Source organism: Myxocyprinus asiaticus, chromosome 25, assembly GCF_019703515.2.
Source record: "Myxocyprinus asiaticus isolate MX2 ecotype Aquarium Trade chromosome 25, UBuf_Myxa_2, whole genome shotgun sequence".
Lineage (NCBI taxonomy): Eukaryota > Metazoa > Chordata > Actinopteri > Cypriniformes > Catostomidae > Myxocyprinus > Myxocyprinus asiaticus.
In genome coordinates, this window is record NC_059368.1 from 9,531,763 (window position 1) to 9,546,329 (window position 14,567).

The window sequence follows — 14,567 nt, forward strand, 5'->3', positions numbered from 1 at the left end:
GGAGAAGACAGAAAATATGGGGTATAAGTGGTGAACCAGTGGTTGTTTGGAGAGTATAACCAAGCTTTTCATGTTTAAAGACACTATGAAATTGCTTGACAAGTGCAGTTTTCTTTCCAGTGTTGAAGTATTTCCTTATTTCCTATTGAAACAGGAAGTTTGGGTTGGGCATATCGAAGGGCTTGTCTTTTTTTTTTAAAAAAAAGGCCAATAGCTTTTAGGTTACGTCACAGTCGCAAACCATTATTTGCTACTTGCAATTGCTAGTGAAAAGTAGGGGGTATAAGGGGGAGGGGACATTCTTATTCAAGAGGGCATTTTATTGGACAAAAATTTGCATTCGCCTGTGAATGCAACACTCGTCATCAATATTTTCAGAAGAAAAAGTATAAATTTTAACTAAGGCTGTCAATTTACTGTAACATTTTAATTTAGTTGCAATTACTTTGACAAAAATAATGAATTAAAAAATTTACACATTTAAGCATGCATGCCCCCGACCGTACGCAAAAAGGAATTGACTTGTATCGTCTAATCAGTCGTCAACCACAATAATAATAAAATATGTCTTATATGTATATTATGTATATACATTTATTTAGAAATGTATATATATATATATATATATATATATATATATATATATATATATATATATATATATACACTATATTGCCAAAAGTATTCGCTCACCTGCCTTTAGACGCATATGAACTTAAGTGACATCCCATTCTTAATCCATAGGGTTTAATATGACATCGGCCCACCCTTTGCAGCTATAACAGCTTCAACTATTCTGGGAAGGCTTTCCACAAGGTTTAGGAGTGTGTTTATGGGAATTTTTGACCATTCTTCCAGAAGCGCATTTGTGAGGTCAGACACTGATGTTGGACGAGAAGGCCTGGCTCACAGTCTTCGCTCAAATTCATCCCAAAGGTGCTCTATCGGGTTGAGGTCAGGACTCTGTGCAGGCCAGTCAAGTTCTTCCACACCAAACTTGCTCATCCATGTCTTTATGGACCTTGCTTTGTGCACTGGTGTGCAGTCATGTTGGAACAGGAAGGGGCCATCCCCAAACTGTTCCCACAAAGTTGGGAGCATGGAATTGTCCAAAATCTCTTGGTATGCTGAAGCATTCAGAGTTCCTTTCACTGGAACTAAGGGGCCAAGCCCAGCTCCTGAAAAACAACCCCACACCATAATCCCTCCTCCACCAAACTTCACAGTTGGCAAAATGCAGTCAGACAAGTACCGTTCTCCTGGCAACCGCCAAACCCAGACTCGTCCATCAGATTGCCAGATGGAGAAGCGTGATTCGTCACTCCAGAGAACGCGTCTCCACTGCTCTAGAGTCCAGTGGCAGCGTGCTTTACACCACTACATCCGACGCTTTGCATTGCACTTGGTGATGTATGGCTTGGATGCAGCTGCTCGGCCATGGAAACCCATTCCATGAAGCTCTCTACGCACTGTTCTTGAGCTAATCTGAAGGCCACATGAACTTTGGAGGTCTGTAGCGATTGACTCTGAGGAAAGTTGGTGACCTCTGCGCACTATGCACCTCAGCATCCGCTGACCCCGCTCTGTCATTTTACGTGGCCTACCACTTTGTGGCTGAGTTGCTGTCATTCCCAATCGCTTCCACTTTGTTATAATACCACTGACAGTTGACTGTGGAATATTTAGTAGCGAAGAAATTTCACGACTGGACTTGTTGCACAGGTGGCATCCTATCACAGTACCACGCTGGAATTCACTGAGCTCCTGAGAGCGGCCCATTCTTTCACAAATGTTTGTAGAAGCAGTCTGCATGCCTAGGTGCTACATTTTATACACCTGTGGCCATGGAAGTGATTGGAACACCTGAATTCAATTATTTGGATGGGTGAGCGAATACTTTTGGCAATATAGTGTATATATACTGGCAGCCAAAAGTTTGGAATAGATTTTGCTGTTTCGAAAGGAAATTGGTACTTTAATTCACCAAAGTGGCATTCAACCACAAAGTATAGTTAGAACATTACTGATATAAAAACAGCACCATTACTATTTGAAAAAAGTAATTTTTGATCAAATCTAGACAGTCCCCATTTCCAGCAGCCATAACTCCAACATCTTATCCTTGAGTAATCATGCTAAATTGCTAATTTGGTACTAGAAAATCACTTGCCATTATATCAAACACATTTGAAAGCTATTTGGTTCGTTAAATGAAGCTTAACATTGTCTTTGTGTTCATTATTGAGTTTCCACAGTATGCAATAGACTGGCATGTCTTAAGGTCAATATTAGGTCAAAAATGGCAAAAAAAACAAACAAAAAAAACAGCTTTCTCTAGAAACTCGTCAGTAAATCATTGTTTTGAGGAATGAAGGCTACACAATGTTTGAAATTGCCAAAAAACTGAACATTTCTTACAAAGGTGTACACTACAGTCTTCAAAGGCATAGGACAACTGGCTCTAACAAGGACAGAAAGAGATGAGAAAGGCCAGATGTACAACTAAACAAGAGGATAAGTACATCAGAGCCTGTAGTTTGAGAAATAGATGACTGACATGTCTTCAGCTGACAGCTTCATTGAATTCTACCCGCTCAACACCAGTTTCATGTGCAACAGTAAAGAGAAGACTCAGAGGTGCAGGCCCTATGTGAAGAATTGCGAAGAAAAAGCTACTTTTGAAACAGAAAAACATAAAGAAATGGTTAGAGTGGGCAAAGAAACACATACATTGGACAACAGATAATTGGAAAAGAGTGTTATGGAACCCCATTGAGCATTTGTGGGATCAGCTAGACGGTAAGGTGCGTGAGAAGTGCCCAACAAGACAGCCACATCTATGGCAAGTGCTACAGGAAGCGTGGAGTGAAATGTCACCTGAGTATCTGGACAAACTGACAGCTAGAATGCCAAGGATCTGCAAAGCTGTCATTGCTGCACGTGGATGATTTTTTGTTGAGAACTCTTTGAAGTAGTTTAAGAAGTTCTGAACATTTTTTTCAAATTGTAATAGTAATTGTTCACGTTATTAATGTCCTGACTATACATTGTGATCAGCTGAATGCCACTTTGGTGAATAAAAGTACCAATTTCTATGTAGTGTTGTTTAGATGGTTCATAAAAATTAACCAGTTCAAAAAATGGTTCATAGATTTATATGAGTCCCTTTGCAGACTCATGTGTGACATTTTATTACAAAAAATGTACAAAAACTTGCTGTATATTTATTTAAAGTCATCTGTTCAACCCTATATTTTCAACTCAGTTATATGTTTTCAACTAGTTTTATTGTTGATATTCAATGTAAATTGGTCTGCTTAAAACAGTTTAATGTCATAACCCTAATTGAGATCCTCTATGTTTTTATGCCAGATAAATACTGGTCTGATTGCAAAATAAATAAATATTATTTCCTCCAGTATATCTTGAATATATTTACCCACGGTACGTTTTCAATTGGGTAGCTTTACTGTAGTTTGTAGCTTGTCAAGTTACATTTTCGAAGAAGCTTCCCTTACATTGCTCAAAGTTAAAAGGGTTGTTAACCCAAAAATGAAAATTCTGTCATCATTTACTGTACTTAGTCACTTTTATGTTGTTCCAAACCTGCACAATTTTCTTTTCCTCTGTGGAACAAAAAAAGGATATGTTTGGCTGAACGTTGTCCTTGGTTACCATTCATTTTCATTTAATCTTTTTCAAATGCAATGCAAGTAAATGTTGACTGAGACTAAACTTCTCCTTTTGTGTTCCACAGAAGAAAGTCATGTGGGTTTGGGACAACATGAGGGTAAATAAATGGTGACAGAAATTTTTATTTTTGGGTGAACCATCCCTTTAAAAGACTGACTTAAAGCCTGAAAATGCCTGATTTTATAGGGTGAAAATGGCCAAAGAGAAGATGAAATGACCAAAACATTGTATCATAGAAAAAGGGGATTGAATTTACCCTTTTGCTCTGTTTATTTTGTTTCATTGAAAGACCTCATAGGCATGAAGACAGCACACACTATACATGATTCTCATATTTCTCACCTACACATCTCCATTGCTGTCGCAGCCAGTCAACCCATTTGCAGGTCGAGATAAATAGGTGAATCTGATGAAATCGGGTGCAACGAGGAGGAAAAATGACTGCCGTTGTGATGCGAATCACTGGTGTTTTTGTGTGTGTGTGTGTGTGTGTATGCAAAGCCCACGCTGGGAGAAGGTTGACGCAGACACATTGTGTCCTGGTTAGTGCGGTGCAATGTCACCTCAGGGTTCAATCTCAGCTCGTTGGCTCTGAACAGCTATCACATAAAAGACACTGCGATGACATCTGTGACCTCCTTATCTCACAATAGCAGGGTTTTTATATCAGCTTGATTTACATCTAAATGCTGCCTCTCTGAATAGCCTCTCAAGTCTGCTTCAGCATCCCTGAAATGAGACAAGACTTTGCCAAGGGTCTGAATAGACTATCTATATCTCTATCTGTGGTGAAAAAGAGTAAAGAAAGGGGTTTATTTTACAGATGGCTCACTCAGCAGCTCTCTGAACATCAGGATAGTAGAGGATGCTGGATAATTTAGTCTTTGCACTAAATAAGCAACCAATGAATGATTAAGAAAACATTACAAACAGCAACCTTTGAATTTAAAATTGTATTTGTATCTATTTGTCTCTTTCAGTTTGAACTTTCAATTTTCCTTCGTTTTTGATCATTTAGCTAGTCATTGCATTAAGCAACCAAACAATGATGAAGTAAGCATTACAGAAAACAATCTTTGAACTTAAAATGGTAGTTTTTATTAATTTTTGTCACTTTCAGTTTGACCTTTTAATATTCTTTTGTTTTCATTAGCTGGATAATTGCACTAAATAAGCAACCAATAAACAATTAAGTAATTATTACAGTAAATAACCTTTGGCAGTTTTTATTTATTTTTTTATTTGACCTTATGATTTTGTTTCGCTTTTGTTAGTTTTATGTCTGATAGTTTAAGTTTAGTTTAGTTTTTAGTTTCAGTATATTGTGTTTATTTTATAGGATTTTATTGGTTTAGACTAAAACTAAAATTAATGTGTTGTCATTTTTATCGCAGTTTGTTTTGGAGTCATGAACATGCATTTTAGGTTTGTTTTAGCTTTTATTTTTATTTCAGTTAACTGAAATAATATGCTTTAATTTTTTTATTAAATAAACAAAGGACTAAATAAAAAATACATACATCAGTTGAGGACTAATTGTGTAAAAAAAAATTATAAAACATTTAATCAATTGGTTCATTTATTTATTTATTTATTTGGTCAGGTTTGGTCTCACATAGTAACACCATTTGTTATTGATTTTGGGAATATACCAAAGTATTCATCATAAAACGTGGATAATTTTTGTGAATATACAGCTTTATGAAAGATATGCAGATCAGTTTGTTATGTCATCTTAGACTCTGATCTCTGAAATAATAATAATTAAAAAAAAAGTTACAAATCATAAAAAATAAAAAAGCAAGAAGCATAAAAGAGTCTTTAATGGTTTCCAACCTTGAATGATTTTAAAGAACTAATTTTGTAAAAGAAAGGATTTATTTGTGAGCCATACGGATGCAGTTTCTGCAGAGTAAACAATAAACCAGCAGGTTGTGAATGAAAAATGCATATAAACTTGTCTATAAACAAAAAATATTTTTTATGAATTGCATTTCCTGACTAACATTCTACAGTTATATACTAAGCAATTGTCAGATTAGAGACAATAACATATACCTATCTACACATACTGCCAAATCAAAGTTTCATTTAATAGGTGAAACCAGCATTACTAACCTGGCATGACACAGATCTGGGCCAATTCATTGGGAAATAATCCTTTAGCACAAGAACATAAACTGACAACTGAAAGAAGTGTTCATCTCCTTAATAGACATCAGGTTGTGTTCTTCCTCGCATAGGACATCAGATCTGTGTGGTGAGGGGAAGCAGACCCAGCAGTAAATGATCAGCAGAAAATGCATCTTAATGGGTAATTTAAAAGAACTGCTGATGAAGTCATTAATTCTTAAAGACAGTCTGTCTAGAGTGCAATAGCAAGCAGCACTAAACGACCATAATGGGAGGAGAGGCCATACCCTGATTCAAATGCTTTTGGAGAACTGAAATTTGAAGAAAAAGAAGAAAAAAAAAAAATAGGCCTAATGGGCTCTTTCATTGTGTTGCACAGGAAGAGATGTTATGGATGTTATGAGTGCATAAAACCCCTGTTATGCCATGCCAAACACAATCACAATTGAGCTCTGTCAGCTCTAAGTGGCCATCTGGATGTTCACCATACTCAGCAATAACAGAGTCATAGTGGGGCAGAAAATGTGGGCACATAGAGAGCAAACTAAGCTTGGAATGTAAACACAGATCACAAGTTAGGCCATAAATGCTTAGCCTATTTTAATGGCTAGATACAGAAGATAGTAACAGGAAAGTATTAGGGATATAGGCAATGAATGGGACCTCAAGGAATGAGTGTTTAGATGTTATAAGATAGCTCTGTATGATGAGAAGGGCCAAAAGTAAGTGTTTATGAACTGATAATCTGTTGTTTTGCTCATGATTTGTGTGAAAGGGAATATAAGATGTTGTTGTAGTGCCTCTGTTGTTTATTTCACCAGGAAATTGCCGTAAAACGTACAACAAGCCCTGTAAGTATCATTTTGCACAAATGTAGGTATGGTAACATGATTCTATAAAACCAGGTTGTAACTTTATCAACCCCCCCAATAATCAAAACAAGCAAGTACAACACCATCCCCCCCCCCCCCCCCCACACACACACACACACACCAATATTTATACCATGATCAATGGAAACATGCAAATTCTTCATACTGTAACACGCCCCACCCCCCCCCCCCCAATCTACGCCAAATCTACGCCCTTGTTTGTGGCCCTCATTTGACCCTTTTCACCCCCATACTGCAGTTTTAGAAAGGCTACAACAGTCTCAGCTACAGTAATTTAGGCCAGTTGTACAGTAGTTAAGTTAATCAAGTTGTAATGACAGTTTAATAGGGCAAACTAACTATCTTTCATTCTTTTCTCTGGGCTACAATCTAGTTATGCTGGTCTCATCCACAGCACCCATCCATAAAAGCCCATCCTAAAAGCTAGCAGGATATCAACAGTGACACAGCTGGGATTGCACCAAAAAAGCCCAAGGCACCAGCTGGCTAAATTGCAAGCGTTCTATCATTGTAGGTCCACAGTATTATTGGAGTTGTATAAAGGTTTGGCCACACAACATGCACTTTGGCAATACATCCCTTTGAACTGAATGCACCCCAAAACAGGATGTATTCAAGTGTAATTAGAACAGACAGGTCTGCAGCATCCTGTATTGAAATGCTGAGCTGGGAAAATACTTTAGTAAAGCAAGCAGTGGACGATTAAGTGAACATTACAGAACACAACTTTTGAAATTAAAACTTATGATTTTAAAAGCCTGTCGCCAGTTTTTTTTTTTTTTTTTTTTTTTTAAAGGTATGTGCATCCTGTGTTGCATTCATTAGATTTTTATTTATTTATTTATTTATTTTATTTAAAAGCAAAATATGGACCATGCTTTAAATAGTTGTTTTTTTAATTTCAAAAGAAATTGGCAAAAATGAGAAAAAGACTTGTTTTTTGATTATTTGTTTTGTATAAAAAGCTTTAAATCAGCTCAATTTCAAATATTTCTATTTTATTTTTCAATTGATCTTTTCAGAGATGTTTTCATTTTTTTCTTAGTTCACTATGTTAGTTTAATATTATATTTAGTATTTGGTAACACTTTACAATAAGATTGTATTTGTTAACATTAGTTAGCATTTCTTTTACAGCAGTTAATCTTGGTTAAAGTTAACTACAACATATACTAATACATTTTTTACTACTAATGCATATGTTACATCAGTTAATGCAATATGAACTAACGAAGAACAATTGCATTTCCATAAATCAACATTAACCAAGATTTATAAATGCTGATTTAAAATTTATACAATTGTGTTCATTGTTAGTTCATGATACCTAATGCATTTAAAATGTTAACAAATAGAACCTAAATCAAAAGTGTTACATAGTATTATTTATTTAATGTTTTTTTAGGATTGTAAAAGGTTTAAAAATATATATATATACTGTGTTTAACTGAAATTTGTTTAAATGAATTTGTGGTCTTTTTATTTTAGCTTAGCATTGGAGCCATCAAAATATGTTTTAGTTATGTTTTATGTTGTCATTTAGTTTTCATTTTCAAATTTTTTAACACATAAAACTGCCCATAATAAAATTTTGTATTGCTTTTTGGGGATTTTGGGAATGATTTCATATCAAAAGTGGAAATTATCATATTAAAGTGCTGAGCAAATGCATCACTGAGTCCCACTCAAGGAGGGCACCTGAACTATGTGAAAGCACAGCTGTCACAGCTGTAGCATGCTGACTTTGTTTGAATACTATACCATCAATTAAAAGCCCTGCATTGCAGACACAGACACACTTCAGGCATTCATTCACTCCTCTGCTTGATTTCTCCACTCATAAATGCAACTAATTGTCACACTGAAAGTTGAACCAATCTGTCTCTTATGTGTTTGGGCAGCTATCAATAGAAGCAGACATGTAAGACTTTAGGACAGAAAATTCAACTGCACTGTAAATGCACACTTTAAACTTATGGAACGATTGAAGAGGTTGCGCAGATGGCCTCAGCAGCAATGTGTAATATCTTCTCTGATGGGTCAGCCTGAGTGAACAGAGAGCTGAGTGAATCATGCTATGGTTGTGAAGGCTCACAGCTTGACTGTTAAAGAAATAGTTCACCCAAAAAAGAAAATCCTGTCATTATTTACTTATTCTCATGTTGTTCCATAACTGTATGCTGTTATTTTTTTCTGTGGAACTCAAAAGGAGAATGTTACGCCGCTCTTTCCATACAGACAGTTCATAGTGACCATCAGTGTTGGAGAAATTACTCAAAGAAAGTAATCCATTACAAATTAATAATTACTTCTCTAAAATTGCAGATTACTTCATCAAAAAGTAATCACATTATTTATTACTTTTAAATTATTTTCTAAAATACTTATCACAGATTTTTGTTTCTGCTTAACAAGTTAGTTCCTTTAGCTATCATAGAAATGGAAAGAGATGTACATTAACATAGTTCATGTTTTAAATGTGTTTTACATAAATAATATATATTTTCTAGAAATATGTGTAACCCAGGAATTGTACTTAAAATTAATTAACTTAATTGAAAGTCAGTCATTTTAATCTAGTTACAAGAATATAAAATGTAACGTGTTACCGTATTTTGATTTAAAAAGTAATTATAGTACATTACTGTAACTAATTATTTCATAATCAAATTACACCCAACACCCAAAAATGCTTGTCAAACTCCAAAAATTACAAAAAAAAAACACCATTTAAAAAATAGTCACCACGACTCGTGTTCTACATTCCAAGTCTTCGGAAACCAAGCAACAGCAAGTCACTATTGACTATCTTCACCACCGCTGAAAAAGTGTCTCATCTAGATTCAAAAGTTGCAAGTCAATATCATTAATGGCAAAACAGCATTGGTTATTGCAAATGTAGTAATCAAACACAATGTGTCCTTTTTGAATTCTTTGATTGAGGGCAATATTATCAGTGAATAATGGTTAAAACTCCAGCCTGTTCCTCACATAAACCAATTATACAGCTTCAAAAGACTACGAATATAGTGCACACGTCATATGACAACTTTTATGATATGTTTATTGAGCTTTTTGGTGTTTGACAGCTCCTAGTCACTATAAACTGTCATTCTATGCCAAGCACTGCGTAACCATTATCAAAAATGTCTTCTTTTTTTTCCCATGTATAACAACATACAGTATGTGTTTAGAAAGAAATGAGGGTGTGTAAATAATTACCCTGTTGCCGGTTCTATGGAATGCTTCACAGCAACACTAACTTGCATCACTAGTAAAACAAACAAACAAACAAACTTTGATCTTACAAACAATCTGTTATGGTGCAACAAACAAAGTGAAGGCAGGAATTTATCATCAGTATCTGATGGCACTGCAGAATGCAGCATATAAATTATGAAAACTGTCAGTGAGCTGCAATAGTGCTGTAGTTTCCCTAACACAGCAGCAGACATTATGTGTTATGTTGTGTTTATCTTATGCCTAAAGGGGCGGTCACATTAGGCTTTGAGTAGGTCTTTTTTTTTCAGACGACGCAACGGACCAGGATATGATGTCACGCGGGTGGGCTTCTGGTGTAAGTCATTAAAACATCACAAATAACAAAAATATAATATTAAAAATGTTCAAATATATTGTCTTCTCACTTTCCTTCAGCAATAAAACACCCAGCTTTAAAATATGAATTCTTTGTATTGAGCCAAGAGATCAGTGTGTGATGTTTCAATCTTCTATTGGTCTTGGCCAAATTCCCCCCATTGGCCCTTCTCAATCATGGCCTCCTAATAATCCCCATCCATTAATTGGCTCTATAACTCTACTTTCTCCTCTCCACCAATAGCTGGTGTGTGGTGAGCGTACTGGTGCACTATGGCTGCCAACGCATCCAGGTGGATGCTGCACACTGGTGGTGGTTGTCCCCTGTTCACTGTGTAAAGCGCTTTGAGCGTAATGTCAGAAAAGCATTATATAAATGTAACATTCATTCATTCATTCACATGTACTTTCTTTGTATGGATTTGCGGTTCAGAGTTTATCAAATTTTAACTTTTGAAATGCAGCGTAGTATGGAATTTCTTTGCATGAGGTTACGTTTTCGGTCTCCCGTGTTCGAATGCCTTTGAAAGAGAGTGAATGGAGCACGAAGTGTAGTGGGACTGCCCCTTAAGACACTGTATAGGTAGTGAGCATGATGCATTGCCTTCTGTCTTATATGTGTGAAACTAGTTTGGATTATGCTTCTTGCATACTGCTTCAAACAAGATGCATATTTGCATACTGAATGAATGTTTCTGTTTTAAAATATGAAAAATTAGGGTTATAAAGGAATATTATATACACTGGATACTGTATATACGTATATATATAGTTGGTGTCTTGATGAAATAGACATTAGTGATGTGAAAACAGCATTAGTTCTTGCATGTGTAAACATGATGTTCTGGATTCTGGATGTGAACGTGGGATTGAAACGAGTTTTGACTAATTGAAATATTATCAATTAATAATGACTTGAATTTTTGGTATGTCCCTCACACAATGCTTCAGAAGACTTTCTAAAAAAATGTGGCACACAAGTCATATGGAATACTTTTATAGAAGAAAAAAAACAGCAAATGAGTTTGGAACTAAATGAGGGTGAATAAATAATGACAGAATTTTCTTTGAAAGGACATCAAATTTTCTGGAAAAATAAACTTTCTCCAACAGCAGTTTAATGGGATAGTTCACTCAAAAATGAAAATGCTCTTATCATTTACTCACCCTCATGCCATTCCAGATGTGTATGACTTTCCTTCTTCTGCTGAACATAATCAAAGATTTTTAGAAGAATATATCAGCTCTGTTGGTCCTCACAATGCAAGTGAATGGTGACCAGAACTCAAAAGGTCCAAAAATGACATAAAGGAGGCAAAAAAGCAATCCAGATGACTCCAGTGTGTTTAATCCATATCTTCAGAAGCGATATGATAGGTGTGGGTGAGAAACAGATCAATATTTAAGTCCTTTTTACTATCAGTCTGCACCTTTGACCAGCCCCAGGCAGTAGGTGGCTGAATGTGAAAGGTACTTCCACATCAAAAGGTGGAACTGAAAATGTAGATTTACAGTAAAAAAAAAATGACTTAAATATTTATCTGTTTCTCACCCACACCTATCATATCACTTCAGAGATATGGATTTAAACACTGGAGTTATATGGATTACTTTTATACTGCCTTTAGGGCCTTCAAAGTTCTGGTCACCATTAACTTGCATTATGAGGACCAACAGAGCAGAAATATTCTTTATTTGTGTTCTGCAGAAGAAAGAAAGTCATACACATCTGGGATGGCATGAGGGTGAGTTAATGAGAGGTGAACTATCCCTTTAATGAGCATGTGGTATCCTTTTGATTCAGTCATTTGGTTGGGATGGGACACATTATACCTTTAAAGTAAGTATGATATTACAGTGACAATTGCTGTATAATGCACCCCTGACAAATAATTTAAGACAGCACATGTGTATTATTTAAAGCAGAGGTGTGAATAAGTATGCTGAAATTTTCTCCCACCTCCACAAGGGGGCACTAAGGCACCCCGTGGGGCCAATCACCAGGTTATTAAAAACATTAATCGAAACAGCCCTTCTGTAGGCAATCTTATTGAACACTTCATTATTGGAGTTCATGTAATCAGCTCTTGGTGTTACTTTTATTAAGACGCACTGGCAGGTAGCATAAAGCAGGACTACTACTGTTTGTTAACACTGGCTTCATGCTCTAATTACCTCTAATACACCTCACTGGAATCACATAGGCCTGTAGCTGCAGCGTGAGACATGGCCCTCTTGTTTCTAATTGCGCCTTTAGATTGAGTTTATATTCTCATTTAGAAGAATGGGTGTTTGTGTGAAAGGACATACAAATGCATTAAAGCTGTACCATGCCACATAAAAAAATAAAAAAATAAAAAAAAATAATAATAATCCAAAAGAAATCATTTTGTAAATCTCTTTAGCCCCTTGTTGAACCCAGTGCAACACAGAAAAATCTATTTAACAGGCCAATCAGTTACTAACTTACCAGAACACTTTCATAAGTCTAAACATAATAACATGATGACACAACATAATAGCATTTTAACACAATGACCATATGTCATTTGGTGTAATAGGCCTATAAATGCATTCAAAATCATGTCCACTGTCATGGCATTCTTGTAAACCTGTAAAAAATAACCACTGTATTGTTTAAAATGTCATATGAGACAGCTTTAATTTCAACAGTTCTGGCTGGACATCGTTTTCAAGGTGCAAAGGTACCTTTAAAAGAATAATGTCTTGATTTTTCACCTGAAAACTCTGTGATGGGCGACTGATGGAATAAGAGCAGATAAAATAAATCATTCAGGAGAACCCAACGTTCAACCTCACTAAAGCACAATGGAGGAAAGTGCATATGTCTGGTGTCCAATTTAAAGTGATAGAAGTCAAAAGCTCTGCAGTACCTCATTAATTTTTAAAGGATCGATATCTCCCTCTACAGCTGCTACAGAGGCATGGTTCTCCTTAATTTCTGCATTCATACTGTAAACTGTTTATCCCAGTTTACCCAGTCTAGATAAGATTTGAGAAGATACAAGCAGTCTGACACCTTCAGGCGGATAATTAAAAAAAGTTGACATGGCTGAAAATTTAACACAGCTAAGAGATGTTATTTCAGGAAAAGGAACAATTTAAGAGATATTTCACCCAAAAAATTTAAATTATGGAGTGTTGAGAACTGACAACCTCAGTCACTATTCACTTTTGTTGCAAGTTTTGCCATACAATGAAAGTGACTGAGATTAACATTATGCATTGCATCTCCTTTTGTGTTCCTCAGATGAAATAAAGTCATCTGGGTTTGTAACAACACCAAATGAGTAAATGATGACACATGTTTGGGTGAACTAACCCTTTAAGGGGACAAAGTGTTACAGTAAAATAAAAGGTATAAAAATAAGCTAGGCAGAAACATGAAAAGAATTACAAAACTTACACAAGGCACAGAAAATTATAAATACTATAAAAAAAAAAGCTATTCACATATGGTGTGTGCAATATAGGTGGATAATTTTCATGTTTTTGTTGCATTTTGTCATGAGCTGAGGTTAATGGCTTTCATTTCCACTGGATTTGTTTATGACAGTTTGCTTGCATGAATAGAGAGGCATTGTGGAAACTTGGCAAACGCAAGTACCAGACATGATGGCTGGAAGACTCAGATAAATCATGTGCCATGTAATGTTTACACACATACAGTATAATGCTGATCAGTGAATAATGCTGTATCAAGTCTATCAGTTTCCCAGGTGCAACTGAAATTAATTCAAGATTACATAAAATGGACCCGAGAGAGAGAGAGAGAGAGAGAGAGAGAGAGAGAGAGAGAGAGAGAGAGAGAGAGAGAGAGAGAGAGAGCCATGACAGGAGGGAGGGGACGGCAATTTTGCCTGAAGTCATTACCTCTGGAAATCGGAACGTAAATTCATGGTACAGCCTCTCAAGATTGCTGGGGAAATTAAAGCATGTCATAAACATTGATAGAGAGACTGATTGTGTGTGTGTGTGTATTTCTCTGTGGGTGTGGGCTTGTGTTTATGTTGACTTTAAGAGATTCAGTTGCACCAGTTTTTAAGGCATCACCCCAAAAAAATAATTTGGTTGTCATTTACTCACTATTATGTCATTCCAAACCCGTATTACTTTCTCTCTTCAGTAGAACACAATGATGACAATGCCTCAGATGTTAGGCAGAATTTTACACACTGACAGCCTCAGTCACCATTTACTTTCATTATATGGAAAGAAAAAAAAATATGA